This window comes from Thalassophryne amazonica, chromosome 15 (genome assembly GCF_902500255.1).
Source record: "Thalassophryne amazonica chromosome 15, fThaAma1.1, whole genome shotgun sequence".
In the NCBI taxonomy this organism is placed as follows: domain Eukaryota; kingdom Metazoa; phylum Chordata; class Actinopteri; order Batrachoidiformes; family Batrachoididae; genus Thalassophryne; species Thalassophryne amazonica.
Genome location: NC_047117.1, coordinates 25,979,341 through 25,987,039, shown reverse-complemented (window position 1 = coordinate 25,987,039; position 7,699 = coordinate 25,979,341). Strand labels below are relative to the sequence as shown.

The 7,699-nt window shown below is 40.9% G+C and overlaps 1 long non-coding RNA gene across 1 annotated transcript; it reads right to left on the bottom strand.

Moving 5' to 3' along the window:
- Positions 1-5,782: 5,782 nt before the first annotated feature.
- Positions 5,783-6,660, bottom strand: LOC117526458. The gene is made up of 2 exons (XR_004565290.1): positions 6,044-6,660; positions 5,783-5,993 (listed from the first exon to the last, which is right to left on the bottom strand). It is a non-coding gene; the product is annotated as an uncharacterized LOC117526458 (long non-coding RNA).
- Positions 6,661-7,699: the final 1,039 nt, after the last annotated feature.

The window sequence follows — 7,699 nt, the reverse complement described above, 5'->3', positions numbered from 1 at the left end:
ACAATCTTAGGTGGGAGTGGTGAGGGACGCTGTAAACTGAAGATGCTTTCAAATGTAGCTCCAAAATGTATATATATACACACACACAAGGTTGAGTAGGATTACTTTGAAAGAATACATGTGGATTGCATGTATGTATGTACATACATTTGGATTACTTGTAATCTGATTACTTTTGGATTACATTTCAAAGTAATCCTACCCAACCTTGTATATATATTGGATGACCACTTTTGTTATGTTTGCTACATTTACACTGCAAAGTATCAGTGACTGGAATGATTTTATTATTATTATTGTTGGGTTTTTTTTTTTTTTTTGCAGTATCCAATACACACTGCAAATATGGTAATGGATAAAAAAGCAACACTGAACCTCTGAGCTGTGAAGGAGTAGTGCTAACCACCAAGTGGGTATTGTTCATTGCTAAATTAAAATGATTTTTGGGCTTGTTTCTGACAGCATCTTCAGCTCACACTGTATACAGCTGTATACATAAATATTTGAACAGCAAAACACTTTTTGTAACTTTGCCTCTGGCCAACACCACAAAGACGTTGAAATGACACAATCAAGTGATTGGAGTGTAGATTTTTACAGGGTTCCCACACATTCTGGAAAATCTGGAAGTTTAGAGAGTAGTTTTCCTGTCATGGAATCGCCTGGACTTAAAATTACCAAATATCCTGGAATATTCAATTTTTTAAACTTTGATGTTAATTTTTTTTTAGTCCCAGTTGACTGTTGGTGAGATAAGCGGTGCAGTGTGACAGGTCTCCTCAAGCAGAGTTAGTCTCCACAGAGCCTAGGATATACCTGGAAGTATGAGCACAATTTGCCCAGGCTGCTTTTTGAATAAACACACTAACATATTACATATTTGTGAAGCAACCGCTGTCGCCAGCACAGGGAATAAGTTGCTTTGTTCTTTCATTTAAGACTAGAAGTGCAGTTAACCTGGATAAATATAGGCTTAATAAAATTATGTAAGATTATGAATATTGAAAATGTGCAGATTATATAGTTCAGTATTTTTAATTTGTAATTTATCAATTGTTTTAGCGCTGTTAATGATTAAGAAACTGCTGCCAGATGATCTTGATGATGAGTGATGGGTGGAGCCGTCACCTGTAATTTAGTGATGGGATGATGATACCTCAAGGAGTGTACTGACACACTACACAAACTGTCTGCACTGTTTTGACACTGTTGGTCACTCAATAGTGACCCCTGCAGTAGTTATAAAATCATTGCAGGTAAATAAAATGAAAATAAGATGGAAAAGCTAACATGCTGCAAACCCAACATCAGCCTGTGAAATATTCAATCGCCAGTCCTTTATTTAAAATATGATCTCATCATTGCATAATTTCATGTGTGTCATTCATCAATTTGTGTGTCAAGTGAAGCTGTTCATGAGAAGAGTTTAACTTTGCTTAAAAACCTTGTTTGTGCAAATGCTAAACTGAGTTTGTATGTAGAATATAGCAAATTTGTCTGTAATAAAATTCAGAGTTAAAATTTACCTGGGGTACTCACAAGAGTATCTGCCAATTCCACATTGCCATGCTGAGCTCTATAATGCCTCAGCATTGATGAAGGGTGTGCAGCCAGTACATTCTGAGTGCCGGTCCAAAGCCCGGATAAATGAGGGTTGCGTCAGGAAGGGCATCTGGCGTAAAACAAGCCAACCCAACTATGCAGACTCAGAATCGAATTCCCATACCGGATCGGTCGCAGCCCGGGTTAACAACGTCCGCCACCGGTGCTGTTGCCCAACAGGGTGCCGGTGGAAATTGGGCTACTGCTGGGCGAAGACGACGAAGAAGAGGAGGAAAACGTTGCCACGAACAGCGGGAGAAGAAGAAAACTAGAAGGGTAGAAATGAGAGTGGGGACTTTGAATGTTGGTAGTATGACTGGTAAAGGGAGAGAGCTGGCTGATATGATGGAGAGGAGAAAGGTAGACATATTGTGTGTGCAAGAGACCAAGTGGAAGGGAAGTAAGAGCAGGAGCATCGGCGGTGGGTACAAGTTGTTGTACCATGGTGAGGACAGGAAGAGAAATGGTGTTGGGGTCATTTTAAAGGAAGAGTATGTTAAAAGTGTGTTGGAGGTTAAGCGAGTGTCTGACAGGGTGATGAGTGTGAAGTTGGAAATTGAAGGGGTGATGATGAATATCATCAGTGCATATGCCCCACAGGCAGGTTGTGAGATGGAGAAAGAAGATTTCTGGAGTGTGTTAGATGAGGTGGTGGAGAGTGTGCCCAAGCATGAAAGCGTGATGATAGGAGCAGACTTCAATGGGCATGTTGGTGAAGGGAACAGAGGTGATGAGGAAGTAATGGGTAGATATGGTATCAAGGATAGGAATGGGGAAGGACAGATGGTAGTTGATTTTGCAAAAAGGATGGAAATGGCTGTGGTGAATACCTACTTTAAGAAAAGGGAGGAGCACAGGGTAACATAAAAGTGGAGGAAGGTGCACACAGGTGGACTACATTCTTTATAGGAGATGCAAGCTAAAAGAAATCACAGACTGTAAGGTGGTAGCAGGAGAGAGTGTCACTTGACAGCATAGGATGGTTGTTTGTAGGATGACTTTAGAGGTAAAGAAGAAGAAGAGAGTGAGAGCTCAACAAAGGATCAGATGGTGGAAGCTGAAGGAGGAAGACTGTTGTGTGAAATTTAGTGAGCAGGTGAGAGAAGCACTAGTTGGAGAGGAAGCAATTTTGGACAACTGGAAAAGTACTGCAGATGTGGTGAGGGAGACAGCTAGGGCAGTACTGGGTATGACATCTGAACAGTGGAAGGAAGACAAGGAGACTTGGTGGTGGAATGAAGAGGTCCAGGAAAGTATAAGGAGAAAGAGGTTGGCGAAAAAGTTTTGGGATAGTCGGAGAGATGAAGAAAGTAGACAGGAGTACAAGGAGATGCGGCGTAAGGCGAGAAGAGAAGTGGCAAAAGCAAAGGAAAAGGCATATTGCAAGCTGTACAAGAAGTTGAATAGTAAGGAAGGAGAAAAGGACTTGTACCGATTGGCCAGACAAAGGGACAGAGCTGGAAAGGATGTGCAGCGAGTGTCCGTCTAAACATAAGTTTGTGTTACTGTTTCAATCTGAAAACAGGAAAATTATTTGTAAACTTGGTGCCTATTTGAAAGGGGTTCTGGATTTGTATTGAATTTTGATTTCTAGTGTTTTCCTTTTGCCAAAGTATGTATTTGTTTTTGTTTGTGCTCCATACCATGGAATTAGTTATGAGCAATCTATCTATTAAATTAATGAATAAATGAAAAATGAAATGAGATGTGGCGTGAGGCGAAAAGAGATGTGGCAAAAGTGAAGGAAAAGGCATATTGCGAGCTGTACAAGAAGTTGAATAGTAAGGAAGGAGAAAAGGACTTGTACGATTGGCCAGACAAAGGGACAGAGCTGGAAAGGATGTGCAGCAGGTTAGGGTGGTAAAACATGCACATGGTAATGTGCTGACAAGTGAGGAGTGTGTGCTGAGAAGGTGGAGGGAATATTTTGAAGAGTTGATGAATAAAGAAAATGAGCGAGAGAAAAGGCTGGATGATGTGGTGAGAGTAAATCAGGAAGTAAAAGAGATTAGCAAGGAAGAAGTGAGGGCTGCTATGAAGAGGATGAAGAGTGGAAAGGCAGTTGGTCCAAATGACATTCCAGTGGAGGCATGGAAATGTCTAGGAGAGATGGCAGTAGAGTTTCTAACCAGATTGTTTAATAAAATTTTGGAAAGTGAGAGGATGCCTGAGGAGTGGAGACGAAGTGTGCTGGTTCCTATTTTCAAGAACAAGGGTGATGTGCAGAGCTGCAGTAACTACAGAGGCATAAAGCTGATCAGCCACAGCATGAAGTTATGGGAAAGAGTAGTAGAAGCTAGGCTTAGAAAACAGGTGAAGATCTGTGAGCAGCAATATGGTTTCATGCTGAGAAAGAGCACTACAGATGCAATGTTTGCTCTGAGAATACTGTTGGAAAAGTACAGAGAAGGACAGAAAGAGTTACATTGTGTGTTTGTGGACTTAGAAAAGCTTATGATAGGGTGCCAAGAGAAGAGTTGTGGCATTGTATGAGGAAGTCTGGAGTGGCAGAGAAGTATGTTAGGGTAGTGCAGGACATGTACAAAAATAGTGTGACAGCGGTGAGATGCGCAAGTCGGAATGACAGACTCATTCAAGGTGGAGGTGGGATTACACCAAGGATCAGCTCTGAGTCCTTTCTTGTTTGCAGTGGTGATGGACAGGTTGACAGATGAGATCAGACAGGAGACCCCATGGACTATGATGTTTGCAGATGACATTGTGATCTGTAGTGAGAGTAGAGAGCAAGTTGAGTCTAGTCTGGAGAAGTGGAGATATGCTTTGGAGAGAAGGGGAATGAAAGTCAGTAGAAGCAAGACTGAGTACATGTGTGTGAATGAGAGGGAGCCCAGTGGAATAGTGCAGTTACAAGGAGTAGAAGTGGTGAAAGTAGATGAGTTTAAATATTTGGGGTCAACTGTTCAAAGTAATGGAGAGTGTGGTAGAGCGGTGAAGAAGAGAGTGCAGGCAGGGTGGAGTGGGTGGAGAAAGGTGGCAGGAGTGATTTGTGACCGAAGAATATCAGCAAGAGTGAAGGGGAAAGTTTACAAAACAGTAGTGAGACCAGCTATGTTGTATGGTTTAGAGACAGTGGCACTAACAAAAAGACAGGAGGCAGAGCTGAAGATGTTGAGATTCTCTTTGGAAGTGACAAGAATGGACAAGATTAGGAATGAACATATCAGAGGGACAGCTCAGGTGGGACGGTTTGGAGACAAAGTCAGAGAGGCGAGATTGAGATGGTTTGGACATGTGCAGAGGAGGGACCCAGGGTATATAGGGAGAAGGATGCTGAGGATGGAGCCACCAGGCAGGAGGAGAAGAGGGAGACCAAAGAGGAGGTTGATGGATGTGCTGAGAGAGGACATGCAGGTGGTTGGTGTGACAGAGGAAGATACAGAGGACAGGGTGAGATGGAAACGATTGATCTGCTGTGGCGACCCCTAACGGGAACAGCCAAAAGACAAATAAGAAGATTGATGAAGTGCTCTTATTGATGTAAGATAGCTCTGTGGAGCAGAGCCGACACTTCACCTACAATAAAATAAAACATTAATTTATCTGAAAACAACTCAAACCTCTTACCAGAAAGGAGTACAAACATATTTAATTGAAAAAATAACAGTAAACAATGCCCAAAGGAGGAAAAAGATTTATCTTATTTGGTGTCAAAAAAAAAAAACAATCTAACTTATTCCAGACTGGGGTAAACCTCTTTGAACGATCCATGAAGGTGAGGGCAAGCCAAAATCCAACTCCAACAGTAAAACTCCAACAAATCCGCAACATGTCACGGTTTGTTTCCTTATAAACACAATTTGGCACGGCGCATCCAAACGACACACTTCCTATATCGGTCTCATAATTTTTTTTCTTAAAGCGATACACGCAACAATACGAGGTTTCACTCTTGTGCGCTCGGCATAGTGCTGACGCACCAGTGTTGTTTGTCCCATCACTACCGTAATTAAACTGAGTTATGTCCTCTAAAGTCCTACATCATTATTAAAGCATTAATAAAAATAGGGTCAAGACCACATGAAATGTCAGGCAAAAATCATGGAAAATGTCCTGGAAAAAAGATTTTTTGAAAAGAGTGGTAACCCTGCTTTCAGCTTTAAATCAAAGCCCTGAACAAAAATACCACATTAACCATTTAGGAATTAGTCATTTTTATACACAGTCTTTCCATTTTTAAAGGTCAAAAGAAATTGGACAAAGTAGCATAATTCTAAATATAAGTAATATTGATAACACTCGGTAGAAAATCGTTTGCTGGCTGGAACCCATCAACATCACCAAATGCTGAATTTCCTCCATTGAGGTGCTTTGCTGGTCCTTAATTGCAGCCTCCTTCAGTCGCTGCTTTTTTGTGGATTTTTCTCTCTTCACTCTTGTTTAAACTAATGTGGTTTGTCCAAGTCATTAGACTGACTTGGACATTGAAGAATTTTCCATTTCTTTACCTTCAGAAGTGCTTTCATTATCCATCTGCACTTTGAAGCGCCATCATATAATTTTGACAGCATTTGGTTGAATCCCATCAGGTATTACAGCCCAACACACTTCAGAATTGATTACTCATTTTCCATCAGTAGTCACATCATCAGTAAACACCGGTGACTTGGTTCCATTGGCAGCCAAATGTTCTCGTGCCATCGCTCTGCCTCCACTATGTTGCATTTCTGATCTTGAGCGGTTCCTTTCCTGCACCTTTTCATAATCTCGGCGTCTCTTGATATTAGACTTTGATGATGTCTCACTCGCCTACTTCAGAGTACTCTTGACTTGGCTCGATGTTAGGAGGTTTTTCTTCACCAAAGAAAGAATTTTGCTGTCACCCACTTTGTCTTCCAGACCTTTTGGTGTTGTACCAAATCATTGACTTGGCCACTCCTACAGTTTTCAGTCTGATAGGCTGAAAAACAAAATAAACCTAATAATGTCTCCTTCATTTGCACTGACATGCAGATTCAACACTTGAAACCAACTACAGACCTTGAACTGCTTAATTTGTCACAGAATAATGAGGGCACACATGACCATGAAGTTGTCTTTCACTCAGTTGTATGACCTCTGATAATGAAGGGACTGTTTATAAAAACGGCTGTACATAATTCTGTAAAGCTTCGACACTATGAGCACATTTTCAAAGCTTCATTTTGACTCCATTGTGGTGGTGGTGTACTGTACCGTATATACAGTCTATGGGAGTACAGAGGAAAAAGTACAGGTATTTTCCTTCTACAAGTAGTTGTGTTAAATGTTTTGCTCAGTACTGTATGCCCATTTTTTTTTTTAAAGAAAATTTAATGTCTAGGACCAAAAACATGAACTCCTAAAATAATTTAGCTCTGCTGTGGAGGTTTTTCTTCCCTTCTCCTCACATTCCTCTCCTAGGCTGCTCTAATGTTACTCCAGGAATCAGCTTTTTAGATTGTGATAAACTGTTTACTGACAAAACTTCAGTCAGTTTGCATTCCACTTTTCATTTGTTTTCCTAAGAATGAGGACACTCGATGTTCTTTAAGCAGTGTCTTCTTATTGCATTAGGTCGTGAGAACCACAGACACATTCTGCATTATAAAATATTGGTAATTTAAGAGACTCTTCTGAGATTCCTCAGGTGAGTTCAGATGGAGGTCTAAAAAAATTACTGCTTCCGTTAGGTCCATTTTGGGCAGCCCATCTTTTGGCTTCAATTCCACATTGATCAACACCAAGCTGATTCAACACAGATGATCCCAAAAACATACTTCAGACACTGCATTCACATGTTGGCTGTATGCAGCAAATGGTAAACAGGATGGATGTTCCATTGTTTTCAAAGAAAGGACAGAGGAAAATGTTTTGACCCTGCTGGAGTGGAGAGCAGCAGACACACAGCAGACGTATGAAGATTTGCATTTTCAGATTTATTTTTTATTATGATTATTACGTCTGCCAAGGACGTAATCAAATCATCAGCGTGTATTTAGTTATTTGTCTGTCTGTTAGCAGGATTATGTCAAAATGACTGCAAGGATTTTGACAAAATTTTCTACCACAGATAGATATTAGGCCGTGGAAGACTCCACTGAATTTTGGGGGTGATCTG